Source organism: Argiope bruennichi, chromosome 6 (genome assembly GCF_947563725.1).
Source record: "Argiope bruennichi chromosome 6, qqArgBrue1.1, whole genome shotgun sequence".
NCBI lineage: Eukaryota > Metazoa > Arthropoda > Arachnida > Araneae > Araneidae > Argiope > Argiope bruennichi.
Genome location: NC_079156.1, coordinates 116,931,633 through 116,956,820, shown reverse-complemented (window position 1 = coordinate 116,956,820; position 25,188 = coordinate 116,931,633). Strand labels below are relative to the sequence as shown.

Genomic DNA, 25,188 nt, shown 5'->3' with positions numbered 1-25,188 from the left:
GGAAAACAGCGGGATTGTTTTCTTTGTATAGCATTGAACACCTTGTATAGTATTGGCGTTAAATACGTAAGAAATATTAACTTTTGGTGTGAAATCAGCATTTTTACTGAATCTATCGTATTATCTTTGGCGAGTTATTTGGCTATTAATCCTTGGTTTAGTTAATAGTATCCGAAAATCAAATTTGTTTTGTAGACACGTTTTCCCAACCGACTGAAACAAAAATATCACAGAAAACTACACTTGTGGTCACAAAATCACATTCCAAATTTCAAATATTTAAGTCGTTGAGTCTTTGAGTTATCGCGTTTAAATGTTTCTAAAAAAAAACTGACCAACAGGCGGTCAATTGCTTGTTGGGCTTGGTTTAAAATTTGACGTGTCTAGATAATAGATGTTAATTCTGTGTATCGAATTTTATTTTTCTAGCTCATTATAAATGTATTAAATTATGTTCGATCATCAGACAGACAAATTGTATATTAGCGGATTTTACTCAAAATTTGATAGCATCTTGCAAATTTGGTGTAAACAGAGTATAACAAATTTCAACCATCTAGCTCAAAGAATTGTTGAGTTATTTTTATCACATACAGAGAGACAGACAGACGGACATGCATTTTCCAAAACTGTGTTTTTCGAACTCAGGATTCGTCAAAATCTCGAGTCCGAATTTTTTGACGATTACTATACTTTCTCTATACTACGCAGTGGAGAAACTAAAGGAAAAAAACGAGATATTAAATTCTGCAAGGAGAAATATGAGATTATTTGTCTCTTGAAAGAATCCATTTCCAATATAGAATATTCAATTTAAGAAAACCCATCGGAATTTTCAAATTTAAAAATCTTTAATGTATGATACCGATGATTATAGGACTAAAATAATGAATTGTCCATATTAAAGACAAAGTTTTATAAAAAGTATCATTTAGATTTCCCAATAAATGAAGAACTGAACTGATCAGAATTTAGTTTTCTATGTAATAGGATTAATTATCAATTACATTTCCATAACGTCATCTTTGTGTTTTCTACCCAATGCTTTATTGGAAAAAATGAATGCATTTTTGAAACACCCTGTGACCTAACTCCTGATTAAAAACTAGAAAAATAAATGAAGAATATTTGTCTATGATATAATATTGTAATAAAAAGTTTCATGTTGTAAGTTAATTTGTTTTAAATTATTTGTTGGTTACAAAAAAAGTCCTGACAGCAAATTTATCCAGTAAATTTAATAAAACACGATTTTAAAATAGTTTCCTTATGTTTTAAAATATGATTTATAATGTTTTTAATGAGTTTAAAAGAAAGACATTTTGGGCTTAAAGGAAATTTATAAAACCAAGATTTAATATATTTTCAAACTGACATTGTTTCAACAAAAGTAAACTAGTAACTAAGTGAAATGTATTTCCGGAAGTTCTATCTTTGTTTAAAAAAATTCCAGAGATAACACTTTAAAAATATCCTTTCACATTCAGTCAAGTCAAAAAATAAACAAAACAATATCAAGTTAGAAAGTAAATGTACTCTAATAAAGTTTTACCGTTCGACGATGCAGCAGATACATTGACTGCTAGAAGAATTCCTGGGGCTATTCTCGGAAGTTTTAAGACACTTGTACAAATCCTTACAACATCCCCAACAAGAAAACTTTATTCCGTGACAGAGTGAAGTGCCATCCAACTTTAAAACTCTTCTACTTAAAGTTTCACGTAGTTTCCGCGAATTTGTGAAAGATAAAAACAAAGATTTACTCGCCATTTCAATTAAATCTTGGGTTTATTTCCTTTCTGTTACTTTGGGGAGACAGTTGAAAGCATACGAGAAGAACAAATATATTTTCGAACTAACATTCACATCTCTTTTTTCTATTGCATTAAAGGTATGGCTTGACATTTTAGGTAGATTCCTATAGGAAGATCACATATTGCAATGGTTCTCATGGCAAGACTTCTGAAAAGTTTCTTCAGTTTTCACCGATCATGGTCCCTAGAACTCAAAACCACCCACCGTTCAAAAGTGTGTGTGTGTGTAAAGCTTTGCCCATGTTATCTTACGAACAGGATTACTAGAATAATTTCTCTTGGATTTTAACTGGCTTGGAATATGTTGTTACTAATGCAAAAATCTGGGACGAGTTCGTAAATGGCTTATCTAAATCAAAGGTGGTGGAATTGGTGGAGGTGTGCAAGTTGAAGTTCGAACCCTCTACGCTAGGGCTCATAACCGAGTAAAAAAGCAATAGACAAAAGTGTACACTCTTTTCCGTAGGTTGTTATCTGGCTTATAAAGTTACCACAACAATACTCCCCCACCAGTGAGTCGGTGGAGTTTCATCGCGCCAGGTATGGCAAGCAACGAACGTGATTATCGTACCAAGCGTTATGGCGGACGACGGTGAGCATGTGTGAGTGGTTGCTGCCGGTAGAGGGCGCCACGACAGTTGCACGAAGGATGCGTTTGTTCAGAACCAGGGTCATCAATGTGCAAATTGAAGTTCGAACATGCTACGTTAGGGCTCATAGGCGAGTAACAAAGCCACTAGACAAAAGTGTACACTCTCTTATGGAGGTTGTTATCTCGCTTATGAAGTTACCACCACAATCAGAAGGTTGCGTGTTCAGATCACGTGCGGGTCACCAATGAGCTAGTTTGAGGTTTGAACTCGCAACGTTAGGGCTCATAGCCGAGTAATAAAGCCACTAGACAAAAGTGTCCACTCCTCTCCGGAAGATGTTATCTGGCTTATGATGTTACCACCATAGGGATTTCAATTTTCATTTCTCTATAATTTTTTTTTATGTTGAAGACAAGAAAATAAATCCAGTTAACCAAACTAGTGCCTCTTGTATTTAATGTTTTTCGATAACTGTACCATGTTAGAAGTTAGGAACTAAAATATCATTTTCTATTCCTAATGTTGTCTGTTTCTAACATCTATAATTTTTGTTCTCGGGATAGTAATTTAGGTATAAAAGAATCTATCTATGCCTTGTAACTTGGCGAGAGGATTTTTTTACATTGCCTTAACCCTTTAAACTCCGAAAATTAATGACATGCATTATTATATATTTGTGAATATAAGGATTGTTTTTATTGAATAGAAATCTGAAAAATAGGTGAAGATTTGTTAGAATTCTTAAAACGTAAGCTGAAAGTTTCTGCTATTATACAGCTTTTATAATAAACATTATCCACAAAGAATGTTTAAAAGATGCATCCTGCACATTGGCAGTTACACTAGACATAGGAGTGTAAAGAGTTGCATAAAGAAATATTTAAAATGACTGAATATATTTTATTTATTATTAATATAACTCTGTTTTTCAAAAAGCACTATCTTATGAATTTTAAATTCATTTCCTCTTTATAATGTATTTTTGCGTATCCAGCGTTTTACTTAATACAATTCTGCTCATTCACTTTCGTGAAAACTCAAAAGTATCTGAATTTGCATTATCAAAAGCATCGGAATTTGCATTATAAAAAATATCAGAATTTACATCAGCAAAAGTATCTGAATTTGCATTAAGGTTCATGTAGTTATATTATAAATATAATTTTACATATTATTTTAATATTTAAAATATTAAGCAAAATTATAATCTGAAAATTCGAAGAAAAGAATTTAGTATTTGATACCATTTATTTAAAATATCATGGATTGATTTATTTAAACTACAAATTGAAACCATTTATTAAAAAGAAGCAGTTCAAAAATGTAAACATGAATACTAAGTTTACAGGAAAAACGTATTTATGGAAAAGTATTTATTAGCATTTGTCATATTTTCCATTAAATAATTAGATAAAATTTGTAATCCGAAAAATCGTCAGATTTTTTTCCATTCAGGCTTTAGTAGTAAATGCCATTAAATTCCAGAAAAATATTGCTCGTAATATTTACGATGTTTTACCAAATTCAGCCCACAAACGCTCATTTGCTAGATGCTAGATATCGATGAATCACATAACATGTAACATATATATCGTAAGTCCTGACGCCTTTATATATTTATAACTCAAATTATTTCTCCAATAACGATGCTAAATTAACTGGAAAAATATTGCTATAAATACACTCTGAGAGCATAGAAGGATTTAATGTTTTTTCTCAAAAAAATGAAGAAAGAAAAAAAAAAGCATTTCTTGAACATTTTTCAGATAAGTCATGAGATATTTTGAGTACTACTTCCTTTTAAAAAGATGCAGAACTTTTATTGGAAATATCATTTACACTTTAGAAATGATATTTCAGATAACATTTTCGCATTAAAGTTTTTCTAAATATCTAAAAATGTCTTCCTACTTACCAACAAATTTAATCAAAATTAGTTACTAGCAAAATAAAATGAACAAAAATAAAACCCTATCAAGTGTTGTTTGTTTCTTCAAAACTTATCGCTTACCTTTGCGCAAAATTAAAGAAAAATACTTTTATTAAACTGGTCTCAGAAAATTAAATAAAAAAACAAATGCTTATTTATTAAAATTAAAACATGATATCGATGAAAGTTTGATGAATATGGCAATGTCTTATAATTATTCCTATGTTAGATCTGCAAGTTTTCTAATAAATGAAAATAATGTCCAATTCCTTCTTTGCTTTTTTTCTTAAAAAATATTTTGATTCTGATGACGTTAATAAATGCTCATTTAATTATCATTTAGCAAAATGCCACAAATCCAATAACTCTAATTACTGTGAAATTAAAGTTGGAAAAAAAACCCCTCCATTTTAATACGCTTTTGAAATTTGAAGATGAAGACAATTCTTACGAATTGTTTATGAATTTATTTCTTTTAATTATGATGATTATACTACTTAATCACGACGAAAACTTATTTTACAATCTTTTTATTTCTACCGCTGATAAATAAAATAATAAATTTCAACTGTCAAATATAAATTATATACCGTTTAGAGTATATAATTTATATTTGATAGGTTTCAGATGTCAGATATGATAATTATACAATCTCAAAAAATTATATCAAAACCAAATAATAATAATAATAATTCCACCGATATTTTCCTCGGTGTCCACTTTCAAGGTCGATCAATCAAGAAAGCTTAAAAGTAGATTATCACAAATTCCAAGATAAAGGATGTTAATCTATGTATTTATTTTTTAAGATAATACTAATGATTATATGCAGATAGTTATGTCTTAAATTGGATAAATTCTAGATAATGATCCCGAAATTTCTTATTTCTTTATCAGAGATAAATTATAAGAAATTGTCAGATACTTTCTTAAAGCAGGCCTTTTCTTGATCTTGTTTCATCTTTAATCTTGAAAAGGATTGTTATTTCAAATCAAACCATTGGCAAGCGATGGTCTAATCGTATCAAAATCATTGAAAATTAAATAATTTAAATGCATTTTTTGTTAGAAACTTGGAGAATCACGACGCTTTCAATGAATTTTCTTATCTAGTGATGATTATATAGCATTTGTCTTACAACGTTACATTAGAGTATTTATACCATATGTGGGAAAACATCCACCCTATTAGTTAAGAAAAACTTAAGTGATTATTTCCCCATGATGTATCTTAATGAATATGTTTCTATGAATATATACCTATCATTGGAAGACTAAACGCACCATCTTGGTTTCAATACGTTGAATCACACAAGTCCTAGGATTCGAAATGTTTCATGGCTTTTGAAATGGAATATAAGGAACAAGGTTTCTCCAGGTTACTAGATCATCAGATTGTCTACTAGATCATGAAATTCTACTTAACTGTATTTTTTTCGATCAAGTACATATTCTTATGCATTATATTCCCTTGAATCCTTGAACTCGCTGGAATTGACATCTTGTAATAGTTATTATTTAAGAACAAATACATGAATGTTACACTGTATTTGTTCTGCTTGTGTAATAATTGAGGAGCTGATATTTGAATATATATTATGAACAGAATGAAGTGTATCTGTACTTGTTTTTGTTCACTACAACGATATTTGATAATCCAGCAATTTTAAGTAGATTTCCCCTTTAACTGTATCTTACCAAGTCCAAAGATAGCGTTTGCAACCGTATAATCTATGTCAATAGCTGATTTCTGTTACTTTCTGACGTGTGAACTGTTAAATACGGAATATTGTATTTGCATGTTTCATATCATACTAGGGAGCAACAAAAATATGGGAATGAGAAATTACCGATTCTTGGAGTGGTTCTTATTTTCCTGATAGGTAAAGCAATGTTAAGGGTATCAGTTACCTACATTAAATAATGAAATTTTTTTAATACGGTTGCTCTTGTTGTTGTTGGCGTTGTCCTTCAGGACTGAATCTAAGTCTCCCCTCCTTCTGCTGCGATGACATTCATTTAATTAAACCCTGTATTCCTAAGCAGAATGGGGGTAACTCAGCTGTGGTAAATATGTTATATATTTTATACTTATCTTTTGTCATTTAAAAATGTACATAAATAAGTCATTTCAAATAGATGGATTTAGTAGAATCCACTGTAATATTAGTATATTCAGTCCCAAGTAAAAATTTTTAAATTTCAATTTTTAATAATAATACGCAACAAGAATTATGAAAAAAAGAAGAGATTTTGTAAAGAAATCTTTCAAAAAGTAGACAGAAATGTAAGACTTGCATATCATCTACGAAATTTAAGAGATATTCCAAAGCTTTATTAATTAAAGCTGCAAAATTTCAAAAACAACAACTTTCAGCAGTATTTGACTTTTTCTTTATCGAAGAAACCTTTAAATTGTTTGTTGATTCAAATGTAAAGTAGTATTCCTACTTTTCCAAGACACCTGCGAAATTCAATTTACAGAAAATTTAACTTCTCCCATGCAATTTAATTTCTATCAAGAGACATTTTCATACTATTTTTTCTTCAGTTTCAAACGGAAGTTTCATGAATTTAATTAAAAATTTCTTTTTTAAAACATTCAAAATGGAATATGCATGCCGCTTTCTGAACTAGAAGAAACAAAAGCAATTCATAAAAGTCCAGGCATCCCACATCAAAACAAATTGTTTCATCTGTTATTTCATTTCACAAAACAAAAAAGCTTCAAAAATCAAGTGCCACCAAATTGAATAAATAAATAAATGATTCTTGCATCTCATTTTGTTGCTTTAAATGGTATTTTTTTTCTTGATGTTTTGATGTTTCCGTAGCATTTTCGCTCAAAAACAGCTCTGATGCTTTATCATTGTCTTGGCTAAAAATATCTCATTCCTTGAAACAATTCATTTAGCCCTTCTGAAGTTATTTTTTTAATGTAGTTGAAATGGAAGCACAAACTTTGCATCTCAAGTGACATTGCCAGTTTTTTTTAATTTAATTATTACTAACAACTAAACTTGAGACGTAAATTGATACTAGTACTTTTCAAAAATGACTGTACTTCCTGAAAGTTAATTAGAAATTATTAAAAACTTATTTTGGCAGATAAATGGAAGGACATTTAAAAATAAAACAGAAAATTCAGAGAAATGACAAATTATCCTAAAGATAAATATAAAACATAAATTTTAACTAAAACATATTTAAATTTAGGAAGTCTATTTTTTTTAATACAGATTGATTACACGCTCGTTCCTTTAGGGAACGACTTGAAAAGAAAATTTAACACCTCTAAATTCAAATCAACAAGTTAAATTTTGTTTTTAAATTTCGGCACTGAATACTTTTAAACAACAATAACAAACAAATGTCAATATTCATTATAACATTTAATACGTCGATTAAACTGTAACGTGAAAATTAATAATCTTTCCCCAGATAATTGCAAATCTCGTCAATTATGATAATATGCAGTTTAATATATTAATGCATTATGTAAAAATATCCTCATGGGTTTTAAGCATTTAAATTATTAAAAAGTGTACCGTTGAATGTACTCGAACTCGAACAAGCAGCTGCTAGTGTAAACAGTCTAAATATCATAATTTAATTTCATATTTTTCTACATTTATGTTTCAGTAAAATATATTTAAAATGCTTTCAAGCTTTGATCTGGAAATGTAATTTAGAGTTAAACATTGCTTCAAAAAGGAAAAAAAAAACCTTTGGGAAATCATTATTAGTTTGATTTAATAATCCATTTTAAGTTCGTTATTTGGCAAAAAAATTAAGTAAATAAAAAAAAACTTATTCTTGAGGGAAAAATATTATAGATAAAGCAGTGTATTGGTTTCAAAGTTTCTGACATAGTTCAAAATATATAATTTCCGATATAAAGTAAACATTATTAAATGAAATGAATAATGGAAGTATAAGATAATTTTTAAATTATTAATATCAAATAGCAGAAACAAAATAATTGAAGAAACAAAATGAAATTCAAAAATTATAACAGACGCAGTAACTAAAGCAATAAACATTATTATATTGATAAAGAAAATTTATTTAATAAAGTCTATTTTTAACCTTTTTACTTCACTTGTCATGAGTCAATTTGTGAAAGTAGAAGTCAGTAATTGATTGTTTTCGATAATTTTCCCAAAATACCTACATACCTCAAATATTATGCAATGCATATTATTATTGTATAATAAATTATTACTCTATTTTATTATTTTAAATATATATTAAATATTTATTTTTATTAAAATGTACCTCATTTTATTATTTTAGTATTATTTTCCGTCTTCTGATAATGAAATTGTGAAACAATGGATCTAAATTTTTTTTTTAAATTATTTAAAAAAAATGAAAAATAACATTTCTTTGATTAGTGTATTAATAAAACTATATCTAAAAATATTTTTTTTAATTTCAGCTATTGCTTAAGTATTTTCTAAGTATGCGCTAGTCAACGGACAAGCCTTTTTATTTATTATTACACAAATTTGAAATGTTGACTTCGTAAGTACAAATTATTGAATTTGAGAAATTACTTAATTCAAAAATCTATAGTATAAAATATACTATGAATTAAGGAATAATGAAAAGAAAATAATTAATTAAAAAGTTCTTTTCATAAATCATTCAAAAAACATGTTTTGAAAACTGTTTATAATTTATTTATTTTTATCTTTTTAATAACTTATATTAATCGTGCTGGAAATGATATACAAGACATACATGTAAAATAAATACAGAGAATTGTCCAGCAAGCTAAATAAAGTGAAAGATTAAGATAATCAGATTCTATTGTTTCTCTCTTTCCTTCTTTGCAGTGTGCTTAAACTTCAATGTTGAAGAATTTCTAAAACGATTAAGGACACCAATGATAAGTTGGAATTACATAGCAATGTTGGATCCAAAATCTTGCCAGTAGTGGCACAGGAATGGAAGTTTTTCTTTTTCAAATTTTTCCTTTTCACAGGTAAGACGTTCTTTGGTTCATGAAGTATAATGCATATAAAGCATGCGTTTGGGCTATGAACTTGCATGAGACTCGAAACATTGCAGCACAAAGATGTTTTATGACCAATACTGTGACAGATGATGTCTTTATTGTGACAGATGATATCATAAACGCGGAGTTTACTTCTGCGCTTTTTAAAAAATGTAAATTAATGGATCTTTCTTAAACAAGCATTATCACAACTGATGGACTATAAACACTCTTCGGCAGCTATGCAATTTTAATGTGATGCTTATACGAGGGGATTCCCATTTTATCCAGCTGCCATATTCCTGCATTATAAAAGTGACAAGGGTGGATAGGTTAAATTTTCTGTAATACATCCTTCAAATTTCTGGCATTTTATCAAAATGCAATTTCAGGAAATATCAGTATTAGTTAATTTTTGAAAAGTATATATATATATATATATATATATATATACAAAAGTATTAGAATCAAGTTAATAGGAAAAACAAAAAATCAAATAAAAATTAAACCAAAAAAATTATAAAAAATATAAAAAAAGAATCCGGCCTGAAGACTTTTTCAAGGGTCACCCTCAGGCTGGGATTCAAAGAAAGGGATTTTTTCTGTGAGGAAATACAGACATTGTCTAATAATGATTCCTCGTGACCCGAAAATGATTGTTATTTTTGTTATTGTATTTTTACTTTGTTGTGGTTAATTTCTTCTAATTTGTTCTTTTATATTTCCTTTCTGTTAAAATGGTATATCTCTTGAGCATAATTTCAGGGGATTTTCGGGTCACGAGGAATCATTATTAGACAATGTCTGTATTTCCTCACAGAAAAAATCCCTTTCTTTGAATCCCAGCATGAAGGTGACCCTTGAAAAAGTCTTCAGGCCGGATTCTTTTTTTATATTTTTTATAATTTTTTTGGTTTAATTTTTATTTGATTTTTTGTTTTTCCTATTAATTTGATTCTAATACTTTTGTATCAATTCATCTGTGTTTTAGAAGTAGCTGCAATTGCGCTCTCTAAATACTATGAAGTTCTTTTTTGGTTTTAGTTTAAATAGATTATAAATTTTAGTTGCGATTTCGAAACTGTTTTTGTTTCGTTTTCATTTTAGTTTCGTTTTCAAACTTTTTCTTACTTAAGATTGGTTATATATATATATATAGCTAAACAAAAAATTTTCATAATTATTAGAGCTTTTTTCTTTCTGTTCTCATGCTGTGAACGTCATATAGCGCCATCTCGAAAATTTGTGCGGTACTAGCATTGTTTCACTAGAAATTTAACCGACTGATGCTTTTAAATTTTGTGAGATGACGCTATATGACATTATCCGATTACGAACACGTTCGGCTCATATCCAACAGCAACAATGCAATTACTATATTAACCACTTCGAATAACATGTTAAACTAAGAGCATTGATGATTTTTTTTATTTGAATGACAGTTCATATATATGAAAGATTGAAAAATATTCATGTGCAATCAGTATGTGTTTCGTACATAAATCTTATCTCCAAAATAAACCAAGATTTTACCAAAATCAATAATAAATTAAAAACATGCCGAGAACAGTTTTGTCTTTCTGGTATAATATATAAATCCACGGTACTATTTGCTAGAAATGAATTTTAATAGAGTAATCGGATAATTTAATATTTTTCTTTATCTTACCAATTTTTTTAATGAATTTTATAAAACAAAAGCTGAATTTTTAAAAAATAATTCAAATGAAATTTTATTTAAATAATTATTTCAAGACTCCTCACATTTATCCATTTTTATTAAATTGAGATCATAAGTGATAGTATGTCTCTCAACATTTTCCTTTTGAGCAACGCAACATAATAAAAAGGGAACAACTTGGAGAACAGAGTGACCTCCGATGAAGAACGAAAGAAGTGCGTGCATAAAACGCATTTCGAACCATCCGCATGTCTCGGCCAAAACTTAGGTTGTCAAGTTTTAGAGCACCCCAGTGAATGAAATGACGCCGTATACACTACCCTCATGACAACAACTGATTTTATTTCCATTTGCTTTTCAAAGGGAAAATCGTTCTTCTATTTGAAAACACAGTGATAAATTTCATGCCCTGTGCAAACCGAATCATTCCTTTTTTTGCTCCTTCAGAGAGAAACGCTGCAACAGTTAGGCACAAGAAACGGAATTTTACGATTGGAGCATTCCCGGAACGATGACATGTGTCACAATTTCCAATATGGAGGAACAAGGCTTTCGTGACATCGGCACTGGTTTTTTTTTTTTTTTTTTTTTTTTTTTTAGAATTTTAAAGTGCTTTCTTCTTCTCGTTTTCGTGTTCCGAAATTGTTGAAAGATAAATACCGTCCCCTTTCCGAGCTGCCAATCTAAATTTTTACGAGCGGTTGTTAGACCAACTCTGGTTTGTCGTTACAATGCTTTTTTCGAGACATTTTACGAGATGAAGTAAATAGGAAGTTTTTATTAACCGTTGGTGTAATTTTATTGAGACGCATTGGTTTATAAATATTTAAAAATATGCTTCTGAGGTGTTAGCGTGTGATTGCTTTGAGATAGTTTAATATATTGGATTTGTATTTTGATCTCAGGTAAGTGACTAAAGAAATATCTGAAACAAAGAGCATGCCAATGAGTAATAAACAGGCTTTGATAAATACTATTTTATTTCCGGCGTCATGGCATAGGGGTAGCGCGTCTTCCCCGTGAGCTGGCCGTCCCGGGTTCGAGTCCCGGTTTAGGTATGGTTGTTCTATCTGTAAGATGTGTGAATGTGCCGTCCTGTAAAAGGGGTTGTGTAAGCGAATTATTGATGCGTGAGTAGCTAAGGCGTATTGGCCCTAGTTGGCGTTACTATAAAAACAAGAAACGCTCCCCCTCAGGCTTAAATAGGCTGTCTTCAAACAGCGGGCTTGCCCGTGGCAAGTGCCATAAGAAACAACAACAATGATTTGATTGGTTTTAATGCATTTTTTTTTCCTATTTTACTAATTACTTTGTCTTCAATCGCGTGTTTTGATGCAGAGGTAGGCTGCCACATCTGGTAATAATTGATTGCATTACTGATTGGCGCTATCCGTTCTATTGATTGCATTTAACTCTCTTCCATAGTGAGAAATTATTTAAATTGTTATTTAGTGTAATTTGATTGTGTAACTCGGAGTATGCCAACTGAACTGTCTGTATGTATGCTTAAGCAGTGCAACGTATTACCATATTCTTGTTTGCACTAAATATATTTTACAACAAAAACTTGAATTCTTTTTCCACGTATTCAATTTTCCTAATTTCCATCATTAAAACTACAGTTGTAAGAGAGCGAAGGAAAAAAACTGTACATTATAAGGTTTTATAACGCATTATTAGTTTTAATTGAGTCTTAACAGAATTTCTAAATTGGACATTAAGACTATAATCATTAGAGGTGGAAGCAATTTATATATAAATCTATGATAGCGTGAAAGCGATCTCTGCCAGCATTATCTTAAAAGCTTTCTCTTGTTTGAAAGGAACACCATTCGGGAAAAAATAAATCCAGAAGAACGCTTTAGACGAAAAAAAAAAAGGATTTTTTTTTTTCTTTGCAGTTATGGTAACAAAGGGAAGTAAATGAACCAGAAAATTATATTACCTTAATCTAATAAATTTAATTATTTGTAAATAATGACAGTAAAATGTGACGTGGAGGCAATTAAATAAACTTAAGAGTAATAAACCTAATTGTCTTCTTAACTGACTCTCGTTACGGGTTTTAAAATATTTAAAAAGCTTAAAAATGAGAATATAAACATCTGATAGAAAGCATATAAATTAAGATACAAAGTATATTAAAGTATATAAAATTATTAAAAATTTAGAAAAAGTATTAAGAAAGCAATTATCTCTATTTTGGCTCTAATGTTATGTTCAATTTTTTGTACTGGTGCTTGGTAATTCGGTTATAATATTTAATATTATATGATCTTGTTCTTTTCTGTGAAATATAGATAAATATGTCATAATTTACAAATGATTTACTCCAGTTGTGGTCCATTAACTAATTTCTAAATCTCTAAAGGGAGTCATTAACATTTAATTGAAAAAAATATTTATTTAAGAGGCATTTTTTCGTTGTTTCAATAAATGTGCTATTAAAGATATTACGTAATCTAATTTTTTTTATCAAATGGTTTAATACTTTTAGTCATATCTACGAAAATAATTCTGTTACATAATAATTTATACACAGAGGCTTTGTTTCAAGTCGTTAAAATCAGCAAATTGGAAAAATTTTTGAAACATTTATACAATCAACCGAAATTTTGTAAGTACTACTTGGTGATTTAGTAACGGAAATTCTAGTTACATTTCAAAGAAGTCATAATTTAAATTTTATCATATGTATTATAGCGTTAAGAGCCACTTGTTTCAAATACCATGTACTAAAGGATTCCAAAACTATTATTCGCCAAATCTCTGGATTCGGATAAAAATTCATCTCTAATTTAACCGCTAATTATTAATAAACCTGTAGATAAAAATTAAACTGAAAAGTTTCTAGTAATTTTTTTTTATTTGCCGAACCACTGGATCCTATCTTTGAGAAGATGTAACCTTTAAAATGAATTTAAATAACTAATTCGTGATTTCCATGGTGCAAATTTAATTTAAGTTTTTAAATAGCATATAAATTATGTTTTAAAGATAGCTCAACTTGCTATTCAATGAATTATTGAATTTAAATTTTAAGTGAACTTCAAGGAGCAATATATATATATATATATATATATATATATATATACATATATATTTATATTTAATACTGAAATTTTCTAAAAAATATTTATTTGAATTTCGAAATATAATCCAACCCAAAATTGTATCTTATTTGAAAAAAATAAGTTAAAACAGCATTCCAAAGTCGATGAATCAATCTCATATTTTCATTATTTTAAATCCATCTAAAAATAGATAAATATTATATGAATTGATATAATACTATAGATATATAAATTATATTTAGCTCCATGTCATGTACTCAGAAAGAAAACCTCAAAAACCATTCATTTTAACTGTCTTTTTATCTATGCGGAAATATTTCAGGCATCCGTCAATCTGGACTAAATTTAACTTCTGCTTTATTCGAGAATAACTCTTCAAGAATTTCATTTTCAAACTCAGATTATTATTATTTTTCTGTGTTAGCATTATTTTGAGCAAATTTTATCTCTTTACTAATTCATTTAAAAATCCGATGAATTTCTTTTGAATATTTTGAATCATGTCATTTTTCGTAGTGGGAAAGAAGAGGGTATTTGCTTATTGCTTCAGCCCCAAATGATTATTTGGCGATTTTCAGAGATCACCAAGATCGCCCCTTTGTATAAAAGATGAGAAGATTTCTCTAAAGTAGTTGCATTCCCGTGTTTACATGGCGATTTCGGACACCAAAACCAAAAGATAATAGCTTTACTTGGCGACTTTCAGATCACGCCATGATCGCCAATACTAGGTGCTAAATGCGAAATTGGCAATGGTTTCAATTTTTTTTCTGGAGATTTATCGCGGGGGCTTTAAAAATAAACAAGTATCATGAAGAGCATTCTTTTACCGAGTAGTTAGAATTGGTTTTATCCAATTTAAGCACAGGACACGTGCATAGTTCGTGTCTATAGGCATTCAAATTTAAAGCAAAGCAAAGCGGCGTATGTTTCAATAAGATAACATATCTCTCATCCCTTTTGATATCTAATTACATGGCTAAAAGTCGCATTCCTGTACTTTCCCAATCAGATTCTCTGTGGTCTTCTCTTATGTTAATTCGTATTTCATATGAATATTTTTGATAATATTAGAAACTTGCAAAATCGAAAGTGCTGCAAAAAGAAACTTGTAAACTGCATTTATATCTTTGTATAAATTATAGAAAATATTCATCGCTAGCAGTTATTTAGAAGAAAACAACAAGTAAATAGGTTCAATCTGTATTTCTTTTGTCTGCGATAATTTGCATTTTTTTTTTTTTTTTTTTTTTTTAGATTTAGACTTTAGACTCATTAATTAATTCTCCAGACATGTTAACATATCAGAAATAAATTTTTCTTTTTCGAAATTGTTTTTTAAGCAATAGAAAAATATTTTTTAATTAATCTAAAAATTTGCAATTGGAATCATTTTTCAAATGTCAGAATATTTTCCATTGTCATGGTACTTACCAAATAATGGTTTCGATGAAGTTCAGATCCAATTCAATCTATGTTGTCCACCTATTGAAAATGAAATGCAATTACATTTTGCTCAAATTTTCTGTTTTTACAAAATCATATCATATCATTTTTAAAGTAACTAGTAAACAATTCAAACAATGTTAAAGAAATCTTTTGAAGTTGCATTTTAATATCAACACATTCAAAGTGCATTACAAAATATCATTGATTCACATATTACTTTTATTTTCGGAAAACTTAATCTTTCTTTAGAATGATGTCCCCTCAATTTTCAAAAACTTTCAATTTCAAAATAAGAATTCCAAGTTTTTTCAATTACCAAATAAAGTTCAGATTCTAAGGCCAGAGAATAAGTTGAATGTTATTTGTTTTTGCAAATTCTCAATTTGGATTTTGGATTACGGTGAATATTTTTTTCCAAATTTTTTGTTAGAACTCTTTTTACATCATTTCAACACCAGAAAATCGAATGGTAACATCATAACTATAAATTAATTATTTTTTAACACGCCACCATTTTGTTGATGTCATAATTTTCAAAATCATCCACGGTGGGGTTTTTTTTTTTCGCATTAAAAACTTTTGACAAAAATTGAAATGAGTTTTGAAATTTATTTTCCCTGTCAAAGATGAACTTATCTTTCAGCTCATCAAAAATTGAGAAATAAACTATTTATCATAAAAAAAATTTCTATTACATTTACGACCATTAGGAAAAAACTCAAAATACTTCTTATCTTTATAGAAATGATTACATTAAGTTTGCTATGATTAAACTTTTCTTTATAAATGGATGTCAGTCAAAGAATTTGGAATTTTTGGGAATTGCTAATACCGTGGTGAAATTACTTTGAGAATTATGCAATATATTTCATTCTTTACAACATGGGAAAGTAATCATATTACTCTAATGCTCTAAACCACTTATAGAATAAATTACTTTCCGTCTCAGATAATAGGAATTTAAATAGCACTTGCATTTTTAAGTTCTCAAATTGCAGTATATCAGTAAAACATGGAATTTTTTATTGGATCTAGGTTTTTTACTGTTGATTTTACAACAAAATATTTATAATGCGAAATTTCGATTAATTTTCTGAATCTTAGTTTCAATTAAGAAATCCTTTTTTATTCATTTATTGGCTATTTTCTTTTGGAATATTGCATTTATTAATTAATAATAACTAAAATCTTCAACAAAAAAATCTTCTCTGGGTCCTGATATTCGTAATATGAGATTTCGATTAATTTTCTGAATCTTAGTTTCAATTAAGAATTCGCTTTTTATTCATTTATTAAATATAATTTTTTGGAATTTTGCATATTTTAATAACAATTAAAACTTTCAAAAAAATATAAAACTTCTCGAAACCATGATATTTTATTTAACAGAGGACATGATAAGCGTATAATGTTCACTCTGATATAGCTTTAGCGATCGAATTCATCTTAATGACAAATGTAGAATGAATAATAGAGCTACAATCCTTTACGAAATAGACATCACTGACTCGTGCAGTAATTCTTCACGGTTTTCTGTTCTCTACCGGGAAAAGAAACCGGTTTCCGTTCACATATCTGTGGTGCAAGGTATAAATTATGTCTTCCATTGAAATTATTAAGGGTATTTGTATTGCATTTATATTCTTCCCCAAATTCGAATGTCATTTTCTCTTCCAAAAACTTAAATAACATGAAAATTGTGAAACTTATGTAAATTATTTTTGTAAAGCAGCTTTCACACGAGGCCAACTATTCGCGTAATGGAATGCCACGCCTACCTCTGGAATCAGGATAAATTATTTGCTATTATCCCATTGCGATCGCGTTGTCTTCTTGAAGTAGGCGTGACCTTCTATTGCGTGTAAACCAAAAATTGTGAACCCTGCTTAAGTAATGAATATGCAAAACCATGAATTATCGTTTGCATATTTCTCTGGATAATACCAAATGTCACAGATAGATGACACTTCATTTCTCCTGAAAGAAGCAGTTGCTAAATATGAGTATTGGTACATGGATTTCTTTCTGGTTATTTGAAGAGAAATATTCTTTCAAAATATATTATTAACAACAACTTTAAGACAAATCTCATTGAAATAGCGAGGTAGTCTACAGGGAATAAAGAGAAATAAATTTCTTATCAAAAAGTCTGCTACTTTGTCTAAAAATTAAAGTTTGGACATTAAGAGTATTTAGTTTGCTTTAAAAAAGTCTTTTTTTTTTCAGTTAAGAGTGCATTTATAACGATTTTTAAGTATTTTGATCTTATGATTTTTTTTTATTTTCAAAACATTAACATTTTAAATAAAGAAATAGGAATTTTTTTAAAATAATTTTACACAGCAAATAAAGTTTCATATGAACAATTAATTTTACATCATATTAAGTCACGATACTTGGTTGTTTAAAGTAGTAAAGTGATCCTACAATTTTCTCTTTCAAATATAAATAATTTTGATTCTACAGAGATTAAAGTAAAAAAAAAGCAGCTTAGAATTAGGCTGGTTTAAAAAAACTAGAATCCCTCTTTTGTCTACGGATAATTTTACAGCAGCAAACACAAACAAATAGTTGACGTGATAAATCTAGGGATTATTCGAACCTATAAATAAATCATTTTAATTGTTATAATTAAATATTTATTTAAGGAATTAATGAAATTAAACATTAATGAACTTAGTGATTCGTTTAAATAAATGAAGATCTGATGCTCAAGTCGCAATTAAAATTTAAACATTTTCATCGAAGTAGATTCAATGATAAATAATTGCAGAGATAAAAATGTGACTTCTTGAAACAAGTTTAATTCCATCGACAATTTTCTACTTTCAAGATTGCAAATAATGTTTGGATTATTTAATTGCAAAACAAATAAAATCGAGATAATTCAATGGCAGATTAATTATAAATCAGGCTTCTTAATTTGAATTCTGTGATCTCTTAGACATAGAATATTAATGAAGATTCAAAATCTTCAAGTATACCATCTTTAAAATTTTAATTAAATTAATTATGTTGGAAACAACGTTTATAAAACAATTAATTTATTTTGTTAAGTTATTAAATACGCCTGTTTTACTTAATTAATGAATTATTATGAATCAAAATGGCATTCAACTTAATACAAATTCAAACAGTGATTTTTCAACTTAAAAGAATTTATCGAATTCAAAATGGAATTTTAAATTTCCGCCATTGTTTGTAATACATGGAAATCCGTAACGAGACCGACTTTTGAATTTGAGATGAAATGCCATATCTTTAAATATATAAAGTAATCGAAGTAATACATATTAATGTAAGTAAAGGATTGTTTTAGGAATTTCAAAATCAGAACAAAGAGAAGATGCTCCAAAAGAATAATAAATGTAAAAATATAATTTTGCAATTATTATTCTTATTTTATATTGTGACATAAATAGGACATTTGGCAGGGATGGTTTGTATTATGTATTGAGTATGAAAGCCCAGATCTAGCTATAATATATAATTTGTAACACATACATTAAACCGAGGTTTAAAAAATATTTATTTTGAATTTTCGCTGAGCGGGATTCTTATGGCGGGTCCTATTACGGTAGCAGAATCAATCTCCAGTTGTAACGTCAGAAGTTGTAACACAGTCAACGATTTAACCAAATAAACTTTAAATTTTGTTTTAAGATAAGTTCGTTGAACTTCTTAAAAAGGTTTTTACTTATTTACTTTAGATGTGTATTAAGTTTTAAGAAGTTTGCTTTATTTTTTTACCCACTATAATATTACTTTAATAAATCAATTAAATGCCCAAAAATAATAGGACAACTAGTAATACATTACAGCTTGTGAGATTTATCTTCATTTATGCTTGCTTCATGTAGTTAGACATTCTACTTTAAATATTAACATGCACCCTCCTCTCTAAGTATTGACCTCTTACTGACCTCGAAGTTAAGACATTACAAACAAGCTGCAATGTCCTACAAGGCTTATGGAGAATAGGTTCGTTGCTTAATTTGCCAAATATGGGTACAAAAAATATACAATAGGAAGTAACCTATCTTTTGCTTGCATTACAGACTGAATTTTACGTTGACTGGATAAATAATTTTATCTTTATTTCACTGCAAACCACTTTGCATAATTTATTACCACCCAAATAAAAATAAATGACAAATGCTTTATGTATTTACTTAAGTTAATAAAAGACTAGCAGAGAGAAAATAATTTTAAATATTTTTGCTTTTATATTTGCAACTTGCAGTTTGTGGGGTTGTAACATTCATTACAATTTGCCCCATACTTAGGACGATTTGTAACAACCGACTAATTAAAAAAATTGTGTAAAAATGAACATAATATTTTAATGTCTCTTTTTTGCTTAAATGTATATATATATAATTAATATTTTTAAACTATCAAAAAAGAAGTTATAATGAAGATATCGCAAATACATTAAAAATATAAACATTTTTCCAAATATTGTTACAATTTTTTTATTCTGATATCCCCTAAAGTTTATTAATAATTTAAGTCCTTATAATGTATTAAATTCTCACGCACTACCTTTCTCAGAACTATGGCGAATGGTAATTGCATTAGTTTTTCCCTAAATATGGTTTTACATCTAGAAAGAAATTTCCCTTCCTTCATAAATAATTTGAAAATTGCATATGAAATTAGTTAGTGAGAATTTGGAATCACTGTGATACGAGACAAACAAAATTACAAACTATTTCTATCAAACTAATACAAATATTTTCTGATTATATTCAATAAATATTTTAATTTTGAACTATTAAACTATTAAAATCCAGATGCAATTTTTCGAACTTCTGTCCTCTTGTACTCTCTCGTTATTTATTCCATAAATAACATTCTTTCAAATAATTTCTATTTATTCATTAAAATGTAGCAATTGGAATTTGCGAAGTAAATTATCTATTCTCTCAGATATTCTTATTCCAATTTCTGCAGCTAAGAATTATAATTTACGTTTTAAACATATAACAAAATTCTTTTCCATAAAAGAATAGATAAAAACTGGGTTTTTTTGTATTATTCAATATTTTTTCACTGCAGGAAAATACCATTATCTGAAATCACAAAAAGGGTAAAAGCAAAAAAAGAAATAGGAAAGAAATCCGATCAACGGTTTTTCATTTTGGACCAAGAAAGCTGCACAAAGAACACCTTATTTAGAAGAGAGCGCAAAAAGATCTAAAAAAAACTATAGAACTTTTCTAAGACCATCTCGATGCTTAATAGAAAACAGCATATTTTAGACCAAAAGAAGAAAAAGTAAAATATGGTGAGAAAAAATCAAACATTTTGTCGAAATATTGATTTTACTGCTGTTTGGCAACGCATATAATTCAAACCTTTCTACCAATACTTTCAGACACCTGAATAATGTAATACTTTATTTATTTATTTTGAACTTGCTATTTAAAGTAAACTTAATTCTTATCTAAAAGCAACACGCTGCGCTCTGACTGAAAAGTGCGGAAAAAAGATGCTGAGAGAATTATTTTTTCAGTCGTTGCTACATGAATTCCAAGTTTTTCATTTTTAATATCTATTTAAATCTTTAATGCACGAGCCGGGAAGTTTGAGTCGGAAAAAAAAGAAAAAAAATCGGACTTAGTTCTACATCACAAATAGAAATACATTCCGGAAACCTTTTGAAAATTTTATAAAAACTTAATACTGAATCGTAGAATTCACTTCAGATTTGTTTAATGTTTTTCTTTTCAGGAAACAGCATTCATGGTATTTTGAATACTATGGAATACAAAAAAAAAGTTTTGAAAAAAAAAAAAAGAACATTTGATGTTTCCCAAAACAAACACAGAAAACTCGTTTGCAAACTATAAGAGCATATCAGACATATAAAAACATGTCATTTTTTGAACATGGGTTAAGGAAATTGGCGTTTTATATCAGGGAATAAATATTAAAATGCAGAACTTGTATAGCTTTGGGCGAAAAGTCTCTTGAACATTTACTTCTGATACTCTAATTTTTTTTAATATTATTCATAATGTATTTTATTTCCAATTATATATATATTCCTCAATACATTCCCTTCACTATGATTATAGAAAATTTCTAAACGATGGTTATTCTTTCTTCTGGGTAGGAACAATAAGAGTATGTGGACACATTAGTCCTCATAATTATTATAATTTTATTTACTTTGACTGATAACCTCATCATCACTTTCTTAAAATAAAAACATGCCAAACAACAACACAATGTTGGGGTAATAATTTTTCTAAATTACATCTGCTTCAACATATAAACACATCTAGTTTAACTTACTACCCAATACTCAGTATGAAACCTAAATTGTCCGCCAACACATACATTCACATCATCAGCAAAAAACAATCAGAGTCCTGGGAATCTTCGTTCCTTAATGCGTCACACAAATTCCAAGATAGCATAAACTATCTTTATAAGCTTCAAGTCCCTTAACTAGTTCACAGCGGTCAATAAAACAAGATTTCATAGTTTATGAAGATAGGATTAATGCTCAGTTAAACTGACAAGAGTTATGGGCTCTTATACGAGTGGACATACCCTCGGACAGAACAGGTAATGTCGTGGGCACTAATGACTATCAGATCTCAACTTTAGATCCCACCCCCATGCTGTCATGGTCATTAAAATAAAAACATGCCAATAACGCAATGTTGGGGTAATAATTTTTCTAAATCACATCTGCTTCAACATATAAACCCATCTAGTTACACTTTAACTTAATACACAATACGCAGTATGGAACCTAAATTGTCCGCCAACACATACATTCTCATCATTAGCAAAAAATAATCAGATTCCTGGGAATCTACATTCCTTAATGTGTCATCCACATTCCAAGAAACCATAAAATATCTTTAAAAGTTTCAAGTCTCTTAACTAGTTCACAGCGGTCAATAAAACAAGATTTCATAGTTTATGAAGATAGGATTAATGCTCAGTTAAACTGATAAGAGTTATGGGCTCTTATACGAGTGGACATACCCTCGGACAGAACAGGTAATGTCATGGACAATAATGACTATCAGAACTCAACTTTAGATCACATCCCCATGCTGTCATGGTAGCAATTATTCAACAATAACAAATGTATATTTCAGGGCGGGAATAACTGTTGGTGGACTCCTCTATTTGCATTTAGGCTGTGTGGCCGAATTACTTCTTCTATTGTGATTGGATGTACCTTCTACAAAAGCAATTTTACAGTGCCCGTGATGACCATCAGGACAAAACTGACAGGTTGAATCAACCTTAGTTCCGCCTTCTTGCTGTTGTGGTATTAACCATTCAAGTACTTCAAATGTCTTTTGCGAGGCGGGGATAATTCCCTTTTGTAATTGCTATTGTGTCTTTCATATTACGTATGGCTTAAGTAGGCCAGCCCCAATCAATCCAATAAGATTACACATGCGCAGAAATTGAAAAACAGCAAGTGCTGGTTATGTGGACGTAGTTGAAACATACTGTGATATCCACAGCGAGAAGCGATGTTACCCACGATCAGTGATGGTAAGTTCTGGGTAGGTGGATTCGTTGATCTCGTCGTGAGAAACACGTGGTATTGTTCGCTCTTTCGGCGCATGCGCAATCTTACTTCTGCGCATGCTTGATCTCGTTGAAATCTTGTAATTGGTGGAGTGTAAACCCTTCTTTAATACTGTTAAACATCCAACTGGATAGTTTTGCTACAATAAATTTGTATTCAGTTTAATCTTGTATATCTTTTTTTAGTCATATAATTGACAAAGAATAATCATCACCCATGTTTTTTCATCAAAAAAGGTGATTCAATTTTGTACAAGTTCCACCTTAAAGTTTGTGATCAATATCTTCAGACAATTCGCACATATTGTTAAAAATATTTTAACTATTCTTGCGGTCTACATAGTTTTTATTTCTAATATTAAGAAAATAAATATCAAGTGCGAATGTTATTCTTCAGTTCCTGTCAAATGAGTACAAAATTGCACACGAATCTGAAATTTTCCTTATATTAAAATCAAATTTAATTATTAAGTATTTAAAAGATATGACTTTAGCAGATATATAGAGAGATGTGTAGCACTATATAGAGACATACGTAATCTGAAAATTGCAAGAAGTTAAAAAACAGTTCTAAACCGTCTTTTTTTTTTCTTCCTTTTTTATGCAAAGAATGTGAAAAGGGAACAGAAGGAATTATTGCGTGAAATGCTTAACTTGAAGAATTAGACAAAAGGCAAAATTATATTGATTTCTTGAAATGAATTAATACTGTATATGAATAACACATAATTAGAAATGAGATAATTAATAAGATAGTAAAAGATAATAAGTAATAATGAATAGTAATTAATAAAACTATTTTTATAATGTATAATATATTTTATATTTAATATATTTAAATAATGTTATTTAAAGTTTATACAAAAATATGTAAAAAGAGAAAAGAATTAATTATTGCATGGATTGCATAACTTGAATATTTCGATAAAAATCAAAATCATAATAATTTCTTGAAATGAATTAATATAATATATGATTAATACATTATTAGTAATGAGATAATTAATAAGATAGTTAAAAATAATTAGTAATAATAATAGTTATCGATGAAACACATAAATAATGTATTCATACCGTTTGAACTTCTCGTTAAAATAAGCGTTTTATAAATAAAAGCAATCATTGTAATAAACATTCTATGATGAAAAATATTTAATAGAAGAAAAATAATGTTAAGCGACAGAAAACCTATCTTTGCATAAGGTATTGAAAGAACTAATTTTAAAGTATAAATGTTTTTGAAAGCTGAATTCGCGGTCATTGGAAATAAAATATAATTTAATTACTTAAATCACAAGAAATCAACTAATTTTTTCAAAGTTCTTGAGTTGAAAAAAGACAGTCTTTTATCTTGGATATGTCATTATTTGTTAGAAAAAAATTGTGCAACAAAAAATAAAGTAATTTCATGTAATCTAGATACATAAAAGTCATATAAAATGTAGCATTAACGTGATATGGTTTTATAAAGTTAGCTAAATAAAGTTCAAAAGTATAAAATGGTCTTGAAAATTGAATATTTTTATGATCTAAAGTGCTTGGAATAAGAGAATGGATTATTTTTAAGCCTCGTGTACATTTGTGTGAAATCATGAGAAATTTTCTAAGATATACTTTATTTTCTTCTTCATTTTGAAAAAAAAATTTTTTTTTTTTCCATTTAAGAAATATTTTATTGCATTTTATTTAACACTATTGCCAATAAAATGATATCAGGTTCTATAAAAGGTAATAAAATTTACCGATATAAAGAATTGCAAATCAAGTAGAAAGAAGAATGAAGAAAAAAAGATGGATCAATGCATAGGAGAGTGAAATGAGATTTTGTATTTGTATTTACTGATCAATACATCTGCAATCACTTATGTATCCAGAGAAGCAAATTTAGTGGGTGTGTCTCGAAAGCAACCAATATTAGATGCGATCGTGGAAATAGTCAGGAAAATATGCTCCATATCTTATTTGAAAAATCATACAATATTATTTTTTCAACTTTTCAGCTTCTTTTTGATTTTTTTTCTTATTTTCCATTATCTTCGCATATTGTTTAAGGATATAATATCAATGAGTTAGTGG

The 25,188-nt window shown here is 28.6% G+C and overlaps 1 protein-coding gene across 4 annotated transcripts in view; it reads right to left on the bottom strand.

The window, feature by feature from the left end:
- LOC129972348 (FMRFamide receptor-like) overlaps nucleotides 1-25,188 on the bottom strand; it is a 359,306-nt gene that overhangs the window by 191,889 nt on the left and 142,229 nt on the right. For 3 of the 4 annotated variants that reach the window (XR_008784852.1, XM_056086455.1, XM_056086457.1), the window contains exon 3: nucleotides 15,529-15,579. The exons of the other annotated variant lie outside the window; for it this stretch is intronic. The gene's annotated coding sequence lies outside the window, so the exon portion shown is untranslated. The remainder of the gene's footprint in view (nucleotides 1-15,528; nucleotides 15,580-25,188) is intronic. 4 annotated transcript variants of the gene reach the window in all.